At 45.1% G+C, this 18,557-nt stretch overlaps 1 pseudogene; it reads left to right on the top strand.

The window, feature by feature from the left end:
- LOC106584084 (GDP-mannose 4,6 dehydratase-like) overlaps positions 1 to 18,557 on the top strand; it is a 186,549-nt pseudogene that overhangs the window by 42,203 nt on the left and 125,789 nt on the right.

The following is an 18,557-nucleotide window of genomic DNA, read 5'->3' as shown; positions in this document are numbered from 1 at the left end:
GTTCATTGGAACAGTCTAAAACTTTGCACATACACTGCTTCCATCTAGTGGCCAAAATCTAATTTGCGCTTGGGCTGGAATAATATATTATGTCCTTTCTCTTGCAAAAAGTATTTTTTTCTTTGTATTATCTTTTACCAGATCTAATGTGTTATATTCTCCTACATTAATTTAACATTTCCACAAACGTCAAAGTATTTCCTTTCAAATGGTATCAAGAATATGCATATCCTTGCTTCAGGTCCTGAGCTACAGGCAGTTAGATTTGGGTATGTCATTTTAGGTGAAAATTGAAAAATAGGGGCAGGTCCTTAAGAGGTACAGTTTGGATATCATTGCATAAGTGTTAGACCAAAGTTGAGGACACAACAGTTCACCTGACACAAGACTGAATCCAAACATTACACTGTTGATTTTCTGTGCATTTTAAATGTACTGTATTGTTCGCCCCATTTGTTGATGAGAAAATCTGAAAATAATCTGGATACATTCAGTAACATGATAAGAATATTTCTATAACATGTGGAGTAGGTGCAACATAAGACAACACAAATTACAAGGGTTTCAGTGAGAGGACTAACTGGTGTCTCCAAGTGGCCAAACACCTCTCCAGAGTGTGCACAGTTATTTTCACTGCTCTTTTATGACTAAATAAAATATGAGTAAGGTGCTTTTTGAGCTCTCCTAGTTGTGCTGTTGAGGAACTAGGGCAAGCAAACTTGTATTTGTTTGGTTTGGCACACAACCCTGCCTCCCCGCCATCACACATTTACTGTTGTTGTTTACTCAATCCAAAAACGATCCATTATAAATCGTGGTCTGGGTCAGGTGGGCATCATTGAAAGCTTGTTCTATTGCCAACATGACAAGCTAAGTTATAAAATACGATCTAACAGTGTTAGGCTTTCCCAAAGAAACTCAGAGAAAGATCATCATTTTGGTGTGCATAGAAAGGAGTCATGAAGTGCATTAAGGTGCATGTTCTGCTGCAAATCTTCTTCACAATAGACAAACATAGGCTCATTCTGTTTAGAACAACCCAGGGTATGACGCCATGTCATCTTGTAACTGTAAATCAAACATAATGATCATAAATGTTGACATTGTATGTGACATGAGTTTTATGATATGGAAATGCGAAGCGTACATTTTGACTCACTGGTGTTTGGCTTGCTTGTATGACATCGAAGCAGTATTTATTATAATCCTCAACGTCTCATCTTTCAAAATACATTGAGTCCTCTTAATTTACAGCATTTCCCTCACTCAGACGACAAAACATTTGTAAAAGTTGCCCGATTAAAGGGAGGGATGGGGGCAACTTCTTGTCGCGTGCATACTCAAGTTCAGAACGGGTGTTAGTCAGGAGCCATACAACGCTGTGAAGCGCAGAGCCAGAGCTCTGATGTCATTTACAGCATGTTACTGTACAGCCACTGCGTTCCAATTTAGGCGCATCGGTGCCCAAAGCTGCCATGTTCAACACGTGTATGGGTATGAGTGTAAAGGGTTAATTGAACAGTATAATACAATCAGAATGGAGAAAGCCCCATTAAAATCACTTAGAATTGATGTGTTGCCACCCATGAATTACTCATAAAGTCTATTTAGAATTTGTATTATTCAAAAACATAAAATACCGTCAAATATGAGCTATCCTGGAAACTCATTGACTGGTTCTGATTGAATTGGTGTAATCAGTCTAGCATTTGCATGTCATGGGTGAAACTACTCATTGTATGTCTGTGTGTGCAGGTGTTTGTGAGTGTGTGTGTGTGTACACCCTCCCGCCTGTCAGGGATACCCTGGGTTGAGACACTCCAGGTTTCCTGTGGGAACGACGGCATTCCGGGTCTGGTGAATCACGCACCTCCACACTATGCAGCTCCGGTTTCGACAAGGCAGATTTCGGTAAGTCAAACAGAACAGAAGCTCCTTTTTCCTCCCTCTCTCACTGTTTCTCAGAGTCACTAAGAAGACACATAAAAATGACATAGTAATGCCGTATGTCCCTTTTTAGTAATTTTTCATTCAGCTGGCGTCACCAGTGCGTTACCATGGAAAAGTCCAACAACAGGCAATGTGTAAACAGAACCATGTTTTTCCACCGTGGGCAACTCTCTCTCTATCTCTCTCCCTCCTCTCTCTATTCTCTCTCTATTCTCTCTCTATTCTCTCTATTCTCTCTATTCTCTCTCTCTCTCTCTCTCTCTCTCTCTCTCTCTCTCTCTCTCTCTCTCTCTCTCTCTCCACATCCCTCCCTATTTCTCTCCCCCTCCCTCTCCCATCTCTCTCCATCCAGGAGGAACAGGGAAATTGCCTCTAATAGTGTGAGGATGCATTTGGGGTGGCATAAGGGGCGTGCAGTGTGTCTGCACTAACAACGTCTGAAGCCCTGTGGTCGGGCGTCGGCTCACCAGCCGTATCCAGTGTCTTACACACACACAGACACACACAGCCCTGAATGGAGCGTTTATGTGATTATGGGATGGATCTATGACTGGCCTCTTTTGTGTGGGTGGCTTTTTTGCTAAAACGGTGAATAAAATCATTCAGAGCCTATCAAACCTAATCTGCCTTCAGTTTTAATCTGATTTAGAATAAAAATACGGAGAACAGGTCTGAGAAGTGAAACATAAGTAAGTTTGAAGATGTATTTATATTGGTTCTTGTAAATGTACAGGAACACACAAAGGGCTCACAGGAAAGGAAAATGCACGCTAGCATGGACACACACACACACACACACACACACACACACACACACACACACACACACACACACACACACACACACACACACACACACACACACACACACACACACACACACACACACACACCAAATCACATCCCCACACACAGGAACACATATATTGATCTGATCTGAGAGCAGCAGAGGAGGAAGGTGGTGTCTGCTATCTTTACCCTACCCTGGCCTATATATTTACCCCTCACTCTGTCATGAGTGTCTCTCTCTCTTAGTTGGCCTGGGGGTGTAGGGTTTACAGGGTACAGCACACGTTATCCTCCAGCTGTTTGGATGTCTATGCCCATTCTCCTCTCTGCCACTCCTCTTCCCACCACCCCCCATCCTCTGGCTGTAGGGAGAGCCACATCCTGTGCGTAGAACATTCTGGCCCGACCTGAGTGGTTTGGCCCTCTCTCTACCATGGGCTTCAGGCTCTGCCCCGCTTCGCTGCCTCCACAGAATGTCTCTCTCTTCTGGATCTGTCTCTCTGCATCTGCTTCACTTAATGTCTCACTCTCCTGTCTGACTCACTCTGTTTCTGTGTGTCTCTCTGCGTCTCTCCTCTTGTCTCACTCTCCTGTCTCACTCTATTTCTTTGTGTGTCTATAATTCTCACTCTGTCTCTCGCCTTGTCTCACTACGTCTCTGTCAGACTTTGACAAGCTCCAGGACTACAGTACCATTTGCAATTTGTTCTCCTGGCTCACACTCACTTCCCTATCATAGTGCCCTTATTTGGCTAGCACCCAGTCACCCGTGGGTTCCCTCTAAGATCTGCTAGCTGGTGCGTTCTTCTCACTGACTCTAGCAGGCGATCTGCTGCTAATGCTGCTGCTGTTGTTGTGGGCTAGAGGGGTGAAACTAGCCTGGTCCCAGATATGTTTGTGCTGTCTTGCCAGCACTTATGGTCACTGTAATGCCAAATGACCAAAGGAGTTGGCTACACAGCACAACCAGATCTGGGACCTGGCTAGTACGGAACTGTAGCTAGATGAGTGTATCCTAGCCTCCCTCTTGCCCCCACTCCTCCCTCAAACTCCCTCCCACCACCAGTAAAGAGAAAAAAAAGTGTTGTTTCCAGAACAGTTACAACACCTCACTCTTTTTTGTCATTTTTTTAATGTTTGTTTTCAACACATAATGGCCTGTTAAATTGGGCCTTTTGATGTTTACTCACGTGTTGGAGTGGGTCTGGCAGAACCTGGCAGTGCGTGTCTGTGTGGCAGTAATGTGTGTGTGTAGCATTGAGTTCAGGCGTCGTGGAGGTGACAGCCCAGCCCTCTCTGTCTGTGTCATTTTTCACATGTATTTTTCTTGTCTTTTTTTTTCCTGAGCAGCTGCCTCTCTGTGCAGTAATGGTTACAGATGAGGCTAATTAGCCAATCACAGCGCACATCAGACACAATCACAGATGATTGATGAGGGCAGCTGGCCATTCATCACATGTTTTTGGCTGGGGGGGGGGTGACAGTGGGGGCAGGGCCAGCAGCGTAGACAGGGTAAGGTACAGTAACCCCTGTTCCGTTCCAGCGGGAGTCATGCCAACCCCAGACAATACTAGACCCTCAGTGGAGACCCATGGTGGGGGAGAGGAGAATTGCAGCTCACGGTTATTTCCACACCGATCTCGACAAACCATTTCTGTATGGACCTCGCTTTGTACACGGGGGCATTGTAATGCTGAAACAGGAAAGGGCCTTCCCCAAACTGTTGCAACAAAGTTGGCATGCTGTAGCGTTGAGATTTCCCTTCACTTGAACTAAAGGGCCTAGCCCGAACCATGGAAAAACAGCCACAGACCATTGTTCCTCCTCCACCACACTTTACAGTTGGCTCTATGAATTGGGGCAGGTAGCGTTCTCCTGGAATCCGCCAATCCTACATTTGTCCATCGGAATGCCAGATAATGAATTGTGATTCATCACTCCAGAAAATTTGTTTCCACTGCTCCAGAGTCCAATGGCGGTGAGCTTTACAGAATTGTGCAAGTTGACCTTAGGCTTGTGTGCTGCTGCTCGGCCATGGAAACTCATTTCATGAAGCTCCCAATGAGCAGTTCTTGTGCTAATGTTGCTTCCAGAGGAAATTTGGAACTCGGTAGTGAGTGTTGCAATCGAGGACAGGCGTTGTTTCTCCTAGACGTTTCCACTTCAAAATAATGCCATTTACAGTTGACTGGGGCAGCTCGAGTAGGGCAGAAATTTGACGAACTGACTTGTTGGAAAGGTGGCATCCTATGATGGTGCCAGGTTGAAAGTCACTGCACTCTTCAGTCAGGTCATTCTACTGCCAATGTTTGTCTATGGAGATTGCATGGCTGTGTGCTCAATTTCATTTTCGTGTCAGAAACGGGTGTGGCTGAAATAGCCGAATCCACTCATTTGAAGGGGTGTCCACATACTTTTGTATATATAGTGTAGCATGTGTTTAGTCAGGAGGTACATGAGTGCCTGTGTTTAAAGCAGTCATTGACTTTACTGCAGTGATTCGGGGTGCTCAATAATTACCTTCACTTTGACTATAACACTTTTATAAACACAGCTGGACTGGTAAAGAGGAGATAGGGGCATATAGGGCAAAAGCTAATCAGTGTTCATGACATAATTTCATCTCTAAGGAGAGTACGTGTGTGTGATTACCTAAGATTACCTACAGATGGGGTCAGTTTGAGGAGGAGGGTGTTCAAGGAGCTTCGCTTACTGCTCATGCTCTCTTGACATCCCACGCAAGCAGGGTAAATAAATGCCAGCAGCTGCGTGTGAGCGTGTGTCTGTGCGTATGTGCATGAGGTGTGTGTGTTAGGGGTGTTAATTGCAGGTGAAACTTAACCCGTGCACTGAGCAGCAGCTTATTGAAGCAGCTTCTGCCCCCCTGAGGGTAATACAAACACACGCTGAACCCCCCACCCTAACGCCCTACCCTCAACCAGCCCCAAACTGACCAGAAGCAGGAGGTACTATGGGCTTACCCACAGAGCCAACCAATACCATCCATCACACACACACAAACTCACACACACACACACACACACACACACACACACACACACACACACACACACACACACACACACACACACACACACACACACACCACCTCCTTATGTAAAAGTTCAAATCAATGCATAAAAACGTGTAATCAGATGAGACATGTTTCAGCAGCTCAGTCGTTAAATTTCTAACGGATGAGTTAACACAATGAATCTCCTTTGTTTTGTTCTTTGATTTATCTGTTATTTATCTCTCAGAATTTGATTAGTTTGGAGAAGTTTAATTATGCTACTGCAGTTCCAGAGCCAAGAGCTGGGGTTCTAGTGTTTCAGAGCCTGAGGTGGGGTTCTCGTGTTTCAGAGCCTGAGGTGGCTCAGAGCTGGAGGGATTGGGACATCAAGATAAACAAACAATGTGTTTTTCAGTATTGTTCTGTTTTTTTCTCAACTTTATCATGTACTGTATAACTGGGTTTGTGTTTCTGGAATTCTCTTTACATCAAATCAGGGGGAAGAGGTGTTGTTGTGTCCTGTTTGGTGTGTTTGGACCATGATAGGTCTGGACAGCGAGGAACTTGGAGCTCTCAACGAACTACACTACAGCCCCGTCGATTTGAATGGGGGTGTGGTCAGCCCTCCATTTTCTGTAGTCCACGATCAGCTTCTTTGTCTTGCTGACGTTGAGGAGGTGGTTGTTGTCCTGGTACCACAATTCCAGGTCTCTGACCTCCTCCCTAGAGGCTGTCTCATCGTCGTAGGTGATCAGGCCTACCACTGTTGTGTCGTCTGCAAACTTAATGATGGTGTTGAAGTCATGCGTGGCCACGTAGTCGTGAGTGAACAGGGAGTACAGGAGGGGACTAAGCACACACCCCTGAGGAGGCCCCCATGTTGAGGGTCATTGGGGCGGATGTGTTGTTGCCTACCCTCACCACCTAGGGGCAGCCCATCAGAAAATACAGTATCCAGTTGCAGGGGGAGTTGTACAGTTCTTCAGGTCCAATTGATAGGATAGACTCGGACAGAGCTCATCCAGTTTGTTCTCCAGTGATTGTGCGTTCGCCAGTAGAATGTAGGATAGAGGCGGTTTATCAACTTGCTGACGTAGTCGCGCCACGTATCCCGCACGCTGACCTCTATAACGTCACCTCTTTAACCCCATACCCTTACCACAATACTATCAAAGAGAGTTGGGTCTGAGTTGGCATCTGTATGCATTATATTATTCAATAGTATTACATGTTTATTACATATATCAAATCAAATCAAACTTTATTTGTGACATGCGCCAAATACAACAAGTGTAGACCTTACTGTGAAATGCTTACTTACAAGCCCTTAACCAACAGTGCAGTTCAAGAAGAGTTAAGAAAATATTTACCAAATAAACGAAAGTAAAAAATAAATATAAAGTAACACAATAACATAACAATAACGAGTCTATATACATAGGGTACCGGTACCGATTCAGTGTGCGGGGGTACAGGTTAGAGGTCATTTGTACATGTAGATAGGAGTGAAGTGACAATGCATAGATAATAAACAGCAAGTAGCGGCAGTGTACAAAACAAATAGAGAGGGTGGGGGAGGGGGCGGGGGTCAATGTAATAGTCCAGGTGGCATTTGATTAATTGTACAGCAGTCTTATGGCTTGGGGATAGAAGCTGTTAAGGAGCCTTTTGGTCCTAGACTTGGCGCTCCGGTACCACTTGCCGTATGGTAGTTGAGAAAACTGTCTATGACTTGGGCGACTGGAGTCTCTGACAATTTTATGGGCTTTCCTCTGACACCGCTTGTTATATAGGTCCTGGATTGCAGGAGGCTTGGCCTGTACTGGGCCATACGCACTACCCTCTGTAGCGCCTTACGGTCAGATGCCGAGCAGTTGCCATACCAGGCGGTGATGCAACCAATCAGGATGCTCTCGATGGTGCAGCTGTATAACTTTTTGAGGATCTGGGGACCCATGCCAAATCTTTTCAGTCTCCTGAGGGGGAAAAGGTTTTGTTGTGCCCTCTTCACCACTATCTTGGTGTGTTTGGACCATGATAGATCGTTGGTGATGTGGACACCAAGGAACTTGAAACTCTCGACCGCTCCACTACAACCCCGTTGATGTTAATGGGGGCCTGTTCGGCCTACCTTTTCCCATAGTCCATGGTCAGCTTCTTTGTCTTGCTCACATTGAGGGAGAGGTTGTTGTCCTGACCTCCTCCCTAGAGGCTGTCTCATCATTGTCGGTGATCAGGCCTACCGCTGTTGTGTCATCAGCAATCTTAATGATGGTGTTAGAGTCGTGTTTGGCCATGCAGTCGTGGGTGAACAGGGAGTACAGGAGGGGACTAAGTACACACCCCTGAGGGGCCCCAGTGTTGAGGATCAGTGTGGCAGTAGTGTTGTTTCTTACCCTTACCACCTGGGGGCGGCACGTCAGAAGTCCAGGATGCAGTTGCGGAGGGAGGTGTTTAGTCCCAGAGTCCTTAGCTTAGTTATGAGCTTTGAGGGTACTATGGTGTTGAACGCTGAGCTGTAGTCAATGAACAGCATTCTCACGTAGGTATTCCTTTTGTCCAGGTGGGAAAGGGCAGTGTGGAGTGCGATTGTGATTGCGTCATCTGTGGATCTGTTGGGGCGGTATCCGAATTGGAGTGGGTCTAGGGTATCCGGAAGGATGCTGTTGATGTGGCCATCACCAGCCTTTCAAACCACTTCATGGCTACCGACGTGAGTGCTACGGGGCGGTAATCATTTAGGCAGGTTACCTTCACTTCCTTGGGCACAGGGACTATGGTGGTCTGCTTGAAACATGTAGGTATTACAGACTCAGTCAGGGAGAGGTTGAAAATGTCAGTGAAGTCACTTGCCAGTTGGTCTGCGCATGCTTTGAGTACACATCCTGGTAATTCATCTGGGCCATTGACTTTGTGAATGCTGACCTGTTTAAGGGTCTTGCTCACATCGGCTACTGAGAGCGTTATCACACAGTCATCCAGAACAGCTGGTGCTCTCGTGCATGCTTCAGTGTTGCTTGCCTCGAAGCGAGCATTAAAGGTATTTAGCTCATCTGGTAGGCTCACATCACTGGGCAGCTCGCGTCTGGATTTCCCTTTGTAGTCCATAATAGTTTTCAAGCCCTGCCACATCCAACGAGCATCAGAGCCAGTGTAGTAGGATTCAATCTTAATCCTGTATTGATGCTTTGCTTGTTTGATGGTTCGTCTGAGGGCATAGTGGGATTTCTTATAGGCGTCCGGATTAGTGTCCCGCTCTTTGAAAGTGGCAGCTCTAGCCTTTAGCTCGATGCAGATGTTGCCTGTAATCCATGGCTTCTGGTTGGGGTATGTACGTACAGTCACTGTGGGGAAGACGTCGTCGATGTACTTATTGGTGAAGCCGATGACTGAGGTGGTATAGTCCTCAATGCCATTGGATGAATACCGGAACATATTCCAGTCTGTGCTATCAAAGCAGTCCTGTAGCCTAGCATCCGCGTTATCTGACCACATCCGTATTGAGCGAGTCTTTGGTACTTTAGTTTAGTTTTTGCTTGTAAGCAGGAATCAGGAGGATAGAATTATAGTCAGATTTGCCAAATGGAGGGTGGGGGAAAGCTGTATGCATCTCTGTGTGTGGAGTAAAGGTTGTCTAGAGTTGCTTTTCCTCTGGTTGCACAGAAATATGGTAAAACTGATTTAAGTTTTCCTGCATTAAAGTCCCCGGGCACTAGAAGCGCCAACTCTGGGTGAACATATTCTTGTTTGCTTATGGACTCATAGAGTTGGTTGAGTGCAGTCTCAGTGCCAGCATCGGTCTGTGGTGGTAAATAGACGGCTATGAATAATATAACTGAAAATTCTCTTGGTAGATAGTGTGATCTACAGCTTATCATAAGATACTCTACCTCAGGCGAGCAATACCTCGAGACTTCTTTAATATTAGACATCGCGCTCCAGCCGTTATTGACAAAAAGACACACCCCTCATCTTACCAGACGTAGTTTCTCTGTTCTGCCAGTGCATCGAAAATCCCTCCAGCTCTATATTATCCGTGTCGTTGTTCAGCCACGACTCGGTGAAACATAAGATATTACAGCTCTTAATGTCTCGTTGGTAGGATAATTATAATCGTAGGTCATCCATTTATTCTTCCAATGATTGTATGTTAGCAAGTAGAATTGATGGAAGTGGGAGTTTACTCGCTAGCCTACGGATTCTCAAAAGGCACCCCGATCTGCGTCCTTTTTTCCTCCATCTTTTCTTCACACAAATGACGGGGATCTATGCCTGTTCCCGGGAGAGCAGTATATCTTTCTCGTCGAACTCGTTAAAGGAAAAAGCTTCTTCCAGTTCGTGGTAAGTAATCCCAGTTCCAATGTCCAGAAGTTATTTTCGGTCATAAAATACGGTAGCAGCAACATTATCTACAAAATAAGTTAAAAACGAAGTTACAAACAATGCAAAAAAACGAACGAAATAACACAATTGCTTACGGGCATGTAAAATGTCAGCCATCCTCTTCGGCGCCATGTATGGTGTTTATTGGGAGTCAATTAAACCTACAGTGGGGGGAAAAAGTATTTGATCCACTGCTGATTTTGTACGTTTGTACATTAAGGTCCTGAAGTGGCCTAGCCAGTCTCCAGACCTTAATCCCATAGAAAATCTGTGGAGGGAGCTGAAGGTTCGAGTTGCCAAACGTCATCCTCGAAACCTTAATGACTTGGAGAAGATCTGCAAAGAGGAGTGGGACAAAATCCCTCCTGAGATGTGTGCAAACCTGGTGGCCAACGACAAGAAACGTCTGACCTCTGTGATTGCCAACAAGGGTTTTGCCACCAAGTACTAAGTCATGTTTTGCAGAGGGGTCAAATACTTATTTCCCTCATTAAAATGCAAATCATTTTATAACATTTTTGACAATGCATTTTTTCTGGATTTATTTGTTGTTATTCTGTCTCTCACTGTTCAAATAAACCTACCATTAAAATTATAGACTGATCATTTCATTTGTAAGTGGGCAAACGTACAAAATCAGCAGGGGATCAAATACTTTTTTCCCTCACTGTAGTTTACTATTTTAACCATTTATCCACACAAAAATAGATACTGAGCCTGGTCCAAAGAAGCATTATGAAGAGATTTATTGAAGAAACACAGCACATAAATCTGATAAAGACCTGTCAGAAGAAGAGAGAGGGAGGGAGAGAGTTGGAGGAGAGCAGGACAGCACAGAGAGATGAGTGAGAGGGAGTGAGGAAAGGTGAGAGGGAGGGAGAGAGTAGGAGGAGAGCAGGACAGGACAGGACAGAGAGATGAGTGAGAGGGAGGGAGAGAGTAGGAGGAGAGCAGGACAGGACAGAGAGATGAGTGAGAGGGAGTGAGGAAAGGTGAGAGGGAGGGAGAGATGAGTGGGAGATATGATATGTGTGAGTTAGGGGGTGAAGAGGTGTCAGGTGAAATATGATTCTCAGGGAGGGTTGCACTCTTGTCCCCCCTCTGGGACTCTTTGACTTGGCCCAGCCCTTATTGACTCTCTGATTATAAAAATGTAGTTAAGTGTGTGACTGTACAAACAGCTTAGAATGGGGGGGTCACGGGGGTTCAGATGAGCTAGCCCGGCAACACAGTTGAGATGATGTGGTGGTTAATGAATGAGGCATTCTAGTTCGGAGCTGTGTGTCATTTAAGACCGAGAAAGAAAGACAGAAAAAAGGAGGAAGAGGATAAAGAGAGAGCGCAGACGATACTTTTCTCTTTCTCTCTCCATCTTTCTCTCTCTCTCTATCTCTCCCTCTCTATCTCTCGCTCTGTCTCTCTCTCCCCCTTGTCTGATTGATTAGTACCAGTGATGGTGGGATGGGCAGATGAGTGTACGGATTCTCTCCCCATGGTGTATTTCACCCTAGTTGTCGTGGCAGTAATTGTGTGTCGTTGGGTTACTGGGCTGGCTGTGTGTCTGTCTCAACAAGATCACGTGGTTTTATGAACTTGACTTCAGATTCTGACATTTATCCACATTTCACCTAACGTCAAATATAAAAGTTACTCTAAAGGTCAAATTTTGAAGTGTTTTTGATACCCTCGGTTGTTCCTCCTACTCCACATCGTTCAGTTTCTCCAAATGTCAAATTTCGAAGTTGCTCCAAACGTCAATTTTCGAAGTTAAGGTGTTGGATAGGGTTAAAACATTAAGTTTAGGCATTCATTCCGAATGGTTAAGACTTAATGTTTAGGAGAGGGTTTAAACAAGATAATGTAAAACGACTGTCTACCACTGGGATTGAACACGTAACCTTCGTCTGTTCTGTCTGCCAGAGTGGCTGCAGCTTTACAGTCAGAAACCTGACTCTGGATGTGTCTTTAGTTCTGGAGAATTAGACTCTCTCACACACACACTGACTCTCCATAAATGTACAGTATGAGATAATCTCCCTGTATGAATATATCTCCTTAACTCCCCTTCTCTCCCTCTCGCTCGCTCTCTGCATCTCTCTCTCTCTCTCTCTCTCTCTCTCTCTCAATCTCTCTTTCTCTTTGCATATCTCTGTCTCTCTGTCTGTGTCTGTAGTTTGGCAGTTAAGTGCTGTGTGATTGGCTGTGGGAATGGGAGCTCTCATGTAATTGGCTGGAAATCTGATAACGCCTGATTGGGTGTCAGAGGTTAATGGCTGCTGACTGGGGGAGGTGAGGGAGTAGCAGGCAGTTTCACGGAAGTATGGCTTGTTGTGGCGTGCGTGTGTGGGGGTACGTACGTGCATGTGCGCGGGATTGTTGTAGTTTTATGCATATTTTACTGGTATTTTATGGTTTCTCTGTTTCTCTTTCCTCTGGAAAGTATGCGTTTCATCCTCCTCAATGTCAGTTATTGTCCCAGTGGTCAGTCTCTCTATGCGGCAGTGTCTGGCTTGTCATTCTGAATATAATATAATATATAATTCACAATGTCCATGTAAAAAGCTGCTGGCCATGTATTTCACCTTCTGTTCTAATGGGAACCAATGGGAATGTGCTGTGAATAGTGGCTCTCTCTCTCTCCTGTCCTGGTGGATATGATATGATATGGAGGGGATTCAGATATGCTAACAAACACACATGACATCCCACTGAACTTTGAACTGGAATACTAGTACATAGGATGGTTGTGTGTGGTTGAGAGAGAGAGTGTGTGTGTGTGTACACGTTCCTGCATGAGTTTGTGTGTGTGTTTGCGTGTGTGTGTGTGTCCTCACACTGGCAGCTGGCTGTCTCTCAGACTGACAGGTCTAAGCTCTTCCCTGCTGTGTTGAGGATGAAAGCAGATGCTGCCGTTTTTTCTCCCGCTCTCACTGTTTTTCTCTCCCTCTTCTCTTCTCTACACTGTGTAACTTGAATCCTCAGCTTTCAAATTGACCTAGCAGGGAATTCTTCCCCCACAGTCATACACTGAGCACCATTCCCAACAGACAGATAGACAGACAGCCAGACAGAGACCAGAAACTGCAGTTACCTCTCTGAGAGTGAACTAACTTTTGCTTTGCCTTGTTTATTCATTGAGAATATAATATGTTTTCTGATTACTTTTATTAAGCTATGTATTATGATGGGTAAATATTGACACCCTGTTCAGTTTGGGATGGGCAGGTTGTAGGTCTGTGGGTTGGGTTTGGGAGGAAGGGCATTTTAGTGCAGTTCTCTGTGTCTTGTGGTTCAGCTGAGCTACAATGTTGTTTTGTTTGCGGGGTGAACAGATTCCACACAGTGTGAATCCTAGGGTTACCTCCCACCTGGACAGAGAGGAGTGGGAGATGGGAGTGGGGGAATGGGGGGGGGGGGTGAAGGGAGGTGTGTGAACTGTGGTCCCATGGAGACTCTGGTAGATGGATGGATGGTTGGGATAGTATGGGTGGGGGAACACAGAGGGATGTAAAGAGGGTTTGGGTCTCACACTGTGGGCTTAACAGGATGGAGCAGAGGGGTCTGAAGGCTGATGAGTACAGCGATCTGTGAGGGTGGTGATGGGAGGGAGGGAGGGCAGAGTGGCAATGGGGAGTGCACGGGGTTAGGGTGGGGGTAGGAGTTTGGAGGGTCTGGAGGTGAGATGATGAGTAGTGGGACGAGGGTGTGGACAGGGTGTGGTATGTCTTGGATCCCACAGCTGGCCCTGTGAAGCAGAGAAACTCCCTGAGTGGGAGGCACAAGTGTGGGAACCACCCTAATGCAATAATCCCCCTTTCTACAGTCTGTGTGTGTAGTGTATGCAATTTTTTTTGTGGCACCCCCACACTTGAGATTTTGCCATTGGGCGTAGAGAAATTGTTGCAGTTTTAACGGAAGTTGTCTGCAATTCTACACATTTTGCCAAGGGGTAGAGAGAAACATTTGCAATTTTATAACACATTTCATACTGTTCTACACATTTTGCCATGAGGCGGAGAGAAAAATTGTCAATTGTATAACACATTTCATGCAATTATACTAATTTTGCCATGGGCAGAGATATTTTTTGCTGTTTTACAGCTAATTTCCTCCAATTGTAGTCATTTTGCCATTGGGTGGAGAGAATGTCTTGCAATTTTGATGCAAATTTTCCTGCAATTCTACACATTTTGCCATGACTTAAGCCATGTTAATTATATCTGAGTGAGAGTGACTAGCACAATCAATGGGGGCCCCCTGGAGATCAGGGCCCCTGGCCACGTGCCCTGCGTACCCGGTCGGCATTTGGCCATAATTACTCTTAGACTAATTTACCAAGCTAAAAATTGCTAGCTGACTTGACTAACTGACTGACAAAACAAGAGAAAAACTGCTGATGCACAACCAAATTTCAAACTTGCAGCTTGTGTATTCTACTATTCTAACTCTCAACAGTAAGTTGAGACTCCAACTGAATATATATACATATTTTAGATTTTTTGGTTGGGGGCCCTAAGCGACCACTTTTGTTGTTTATGCCTGAAGCGGCCCTGGTCAAATTTCCCTATAAATATGCAAGTTGATGTTTGTTGTCATAAATCTTGCCCTGGGGCAGAACTGAGCGATTTACGCTAGATGGGCCAGCTTCAAAGTCAAAATCGGTTATATCGTAAAAATTCATGAAAACAAAAATGTGCTTTTGTTTTTTAATTTAAGGTTAGGATTAGGCATTAGGGTTAGCAGTGTGGTTAGGGTTGAGTTTAAAATCAGATTTTATGACTGTGGCTGTACCAGCTAGTGACCAGTCTTCAGAGCTGCCTCCAAGGCAAGATTCATGACAATAAATGCCAACCTGCCATAAATATCAGAATGGTCAAGCCCATTATCTGTGGGGCCTAGGGTAAATGGAGATTGGGATAGGTCATTTAGGATCTGTGGGGGACTTGGCCAATGAGGGCTCCTGACACTGCTGTTCCTGTCCATGCATTCTGTTTCTTTGATTACAGTTGTTATTGTGAAGAAGAGTGTGATGGTCTGGTGATTGTGAGGTTGGTGTTGAGAGTGTGTTCTGGTTCTAGTGGGTGGGAGAGTAAGACTGTGTCCCAAATGGCAACCTATTTCCTATGTAGTGCACTACATAGGGAATAGGCTGGCAATCGGGACAGCCTAGGTCTTCTCCCTTTTCACTGGTTAATTGGCAGAGGAGTCAGTCAGACTGACTTGTTTTGGACTGGAATGTGTGTGACCTCCTCCCTCTCCTTTGTTTTTTCTCACTCTCCGTAACCCTCGCCATCAGACGCAGTCAAGTGGCTCATGGGAAATCCCCTCTTCCCGCGAGAGAGAGGGAGAGAGAACGTCAAACAGTGAGCCAGGCCAAATATCATGACTCCCAGCTCCCTTACACATCTCACACCTCTCTCCCTCTCCCAAGCTGCTTCTCATATCATACATCACTGGCCTTCTTTTCTGATTACATTTTTCAGTGACTGACTTGGCTGACTGTATGTATAGGACACACACACACACACACACACACACACACACACACACACACACACACACACACACACACACACACACACACACACACACACACACTCCTTCCTACAGTATACAGGGAGCTAGCTGTATGTAGTATATTGAGCGTGGCAGAGGCTGTGTCTGAAACAGTCCACTTCAAACAGCCCTGATGCGTTTAATGTAATGGAGACATTGGTTGGGTCACAGCACTGAAAGCCTGTCTTTCCTCATTTACTGAGCAAAATGGCTTCCTCATGTTGTCTGTTTTATATTACATTGTGAGATCTGCACTCACGGCACAAGCTTATAAAATCAAACTGGGCATATGCAGACACATACCCACGCACGCACGCACACGCACACACACACACACACACTGTTGCGCGCGTATACACACATGTTTACAATATTAAACTGGGTAGCCTATATTGAGAAGTTGCACACGTACTGTGAAGGGTGCACAGTTTTAAATTGAGCTAGCATTTATTAAAATAGGCATTTTCCTCAAACACAGTCAAACTCTCTCCCCTCCATCCCTCCCAATTCCCCCTCTCTCCCCTCTCTCTATTTGTTACTAAAGTCCTGTGAATAATTGGTGAGGAAACGTTGTGTGGAAGTTAGGGTCAAGGTTGTGGAGGTGTTTGTCTGAGGAGAGAGAAGTGATTCAAAGCCCCATACTACCTTCACTACAGCACAATTAAACTTTCACTGAGCTGCTGCTACTACTGAACTCTACCCCTTATTAAAACAGAGAGAGAGAGAGGGCGAGAAAGAGAGTGCGAGAGGGAAGAAGAGAGGGGGAGAGAAAGAGAGAGAGTGAGAGAGAGAGAGAGGGCAGTGCTTGGGTTTAGAAGTTGGAACTTTCTCTGGGAGGGCCAGGATTACATTTTTTTATTAAGTGGCACTCGCACTAAGGCACCATTCAGTGGGAAGTTCTTTTATAGACAATGTCAAGACTAATGTGCAATCCCTCACCGTGATTGAGTGAGTGTGTTTGTGTGTGTGTGTGTGTGTGTGTGTGTGTGTGTGCTGCGTGCATGTGTGTCAGGATGCTGACTAAGGGATTGTGAGGCGAGGGAGAGAGGATGAGAGTGAAAAGGGACCGAAGAAAAAATGAGGCGGAGGGAGAGATAGAGAAAATAAAGAGAGTAGGGGTCAGGGAAAGGTGGTGGCAGGGTCAGCCGGGGGTTTAAATAGGACGCAAACGAGGAACTTAAGGGGCAAGTTGAGAATGAAGAAAAATGCTATCATTCAGAGGTCACAGACAGGGGACCCCCTCCCCACACACACACACACACACATACTCACTCAATCACGCTGAGGGATTGCACATTTGTCTTGACATTGTCTTCCCACTAAACAGTGACGTCCTCTCATATCTTTACAGAGCCACAGCTGAATGGAGAACTGTCTGTCTCACAGCAGAGTATGTCAATTGACTACAGATAAGTCTCTCACTGTCTCCTTTTCTTTCGTTCTTTCTCTGTCTATTCTTCTTCTTTCCCTTTCTCTCACTCTCACTGACTACAGATCTGTCTTTCACTGTCTCTTTCTTTCTCTACCTATCTCACCGTCGCTGTCTGGATCATTCCACGAAAAGAGCCCTTTTTCCATCCCTTTGATATTTTAAGCAGAGATTGTGCACCAATATGGCATTTTGAAAGCCTGTTTAGTATTTTAAAGTGCCTGGAGGAACATGCAAAAATGCTGATTATAATGAATTTTCCATGTGGTCTATATTAAAGGGATACTTTGGGATTTTGGCAATTAGCCCTTTATCTACTTCCCCAGAGTCAGATGAACTCATACCATTTTTATTTGTCTGTGTACAGTATGAAGGAAGTTAGAGGTCGTTTCACGAGAGCAGATACCCATTGACTTTCAGTCATTGTACTAATGCTAGTTAGCATTGGTTTGTGAAACTACCTCTAACTCCCTTCATTGTGCTAACACTAGTTAGCAATTGCACTAGCGCTAGTTAGCAATTTCCTTCAAACAGCATGCAGAGACATAAAAATGTTTTCCACGAGTTCATCTGACTCTGGGGAAGTAGATAAAGGGCCTCATTGCCAAAATCCCAAAGTATCCCTTTAATATAGACCACATGGACAATTCATTAAATTCTGAATTTTATGTTTGATGGCCCGAATGTCTGGCGAATATCGAAACTCAAGCCAACTTTACCACGGTGTTTCAACAAGCTTTTTGCTTCGGATGTTTTTATCTGCTCTACCACGCACCTGTCAGGTAAGGTAGAACGCCTCCTTTCCTACTCAGCCTCCAGAAAAAAGCTTCTCCCAAGCAGATCAGACACTAACTCCCGTTGCCTGCTGCACTGCTGCTTGGATCCCACCCGGCGATCTCTTCCCCGTCTGCCCTGGCCTGTCTCCCCCTGTCTGGTACAGGTATACCTGCCAAACTCCCCCCTCTCTCCCAAGCTTTTTCTCACCTCCAGCACACACACATACACACCGGAGACTTTGGACTGATCAGAGTTTTATGTAGGCAAAATAACTTGTGAAGCTTTTTATGTGAGCTTACACAGAAACAGTTCAATGAACTAGTATAGGCCTACTATTTATTTATTTTATCTCAGACTTCTATAGCTATATGGACTCATATAGAGCTACTTTTTCAAGTTATCTTGTTTGGGCGAGTTACTCTTTGAACTTACAATGGCTAACCCCAGGTCATTTTCTTTTTTTATTGTGCTTTATGCTATTTGTCCCATGACTCCTGTGTGCTTTGTTGACTATGAACTTGCTTGTTTACTCGACCATGGGACAGACAATGTTTGTTTCCACACTCACGACTCTGACTCTCTATTGGTTACACAGTCTCGTAGCCTCCCATCCTATACTAACCAGCTCTCGCCCACTTTGTATTCATGTTACCTGATGAA

This window comes from Salmo salar, chromosome 23, assembly GCF_965601325.2.
Source record: "Salmo salar chromosome 23, fSalSal1, whole genome shotgun sequence".
Taxonomy (NCBI): Eukaryota; Metazoa; Chordata; class Actinopteri; order Salmoniformes; family Salmonidae; genus Salmo; species Salmo salar.
Note: the sequence above shows the minus strand (reverse complement) of the source record. Positions and strands in the feature narration are given on the sequence as shown.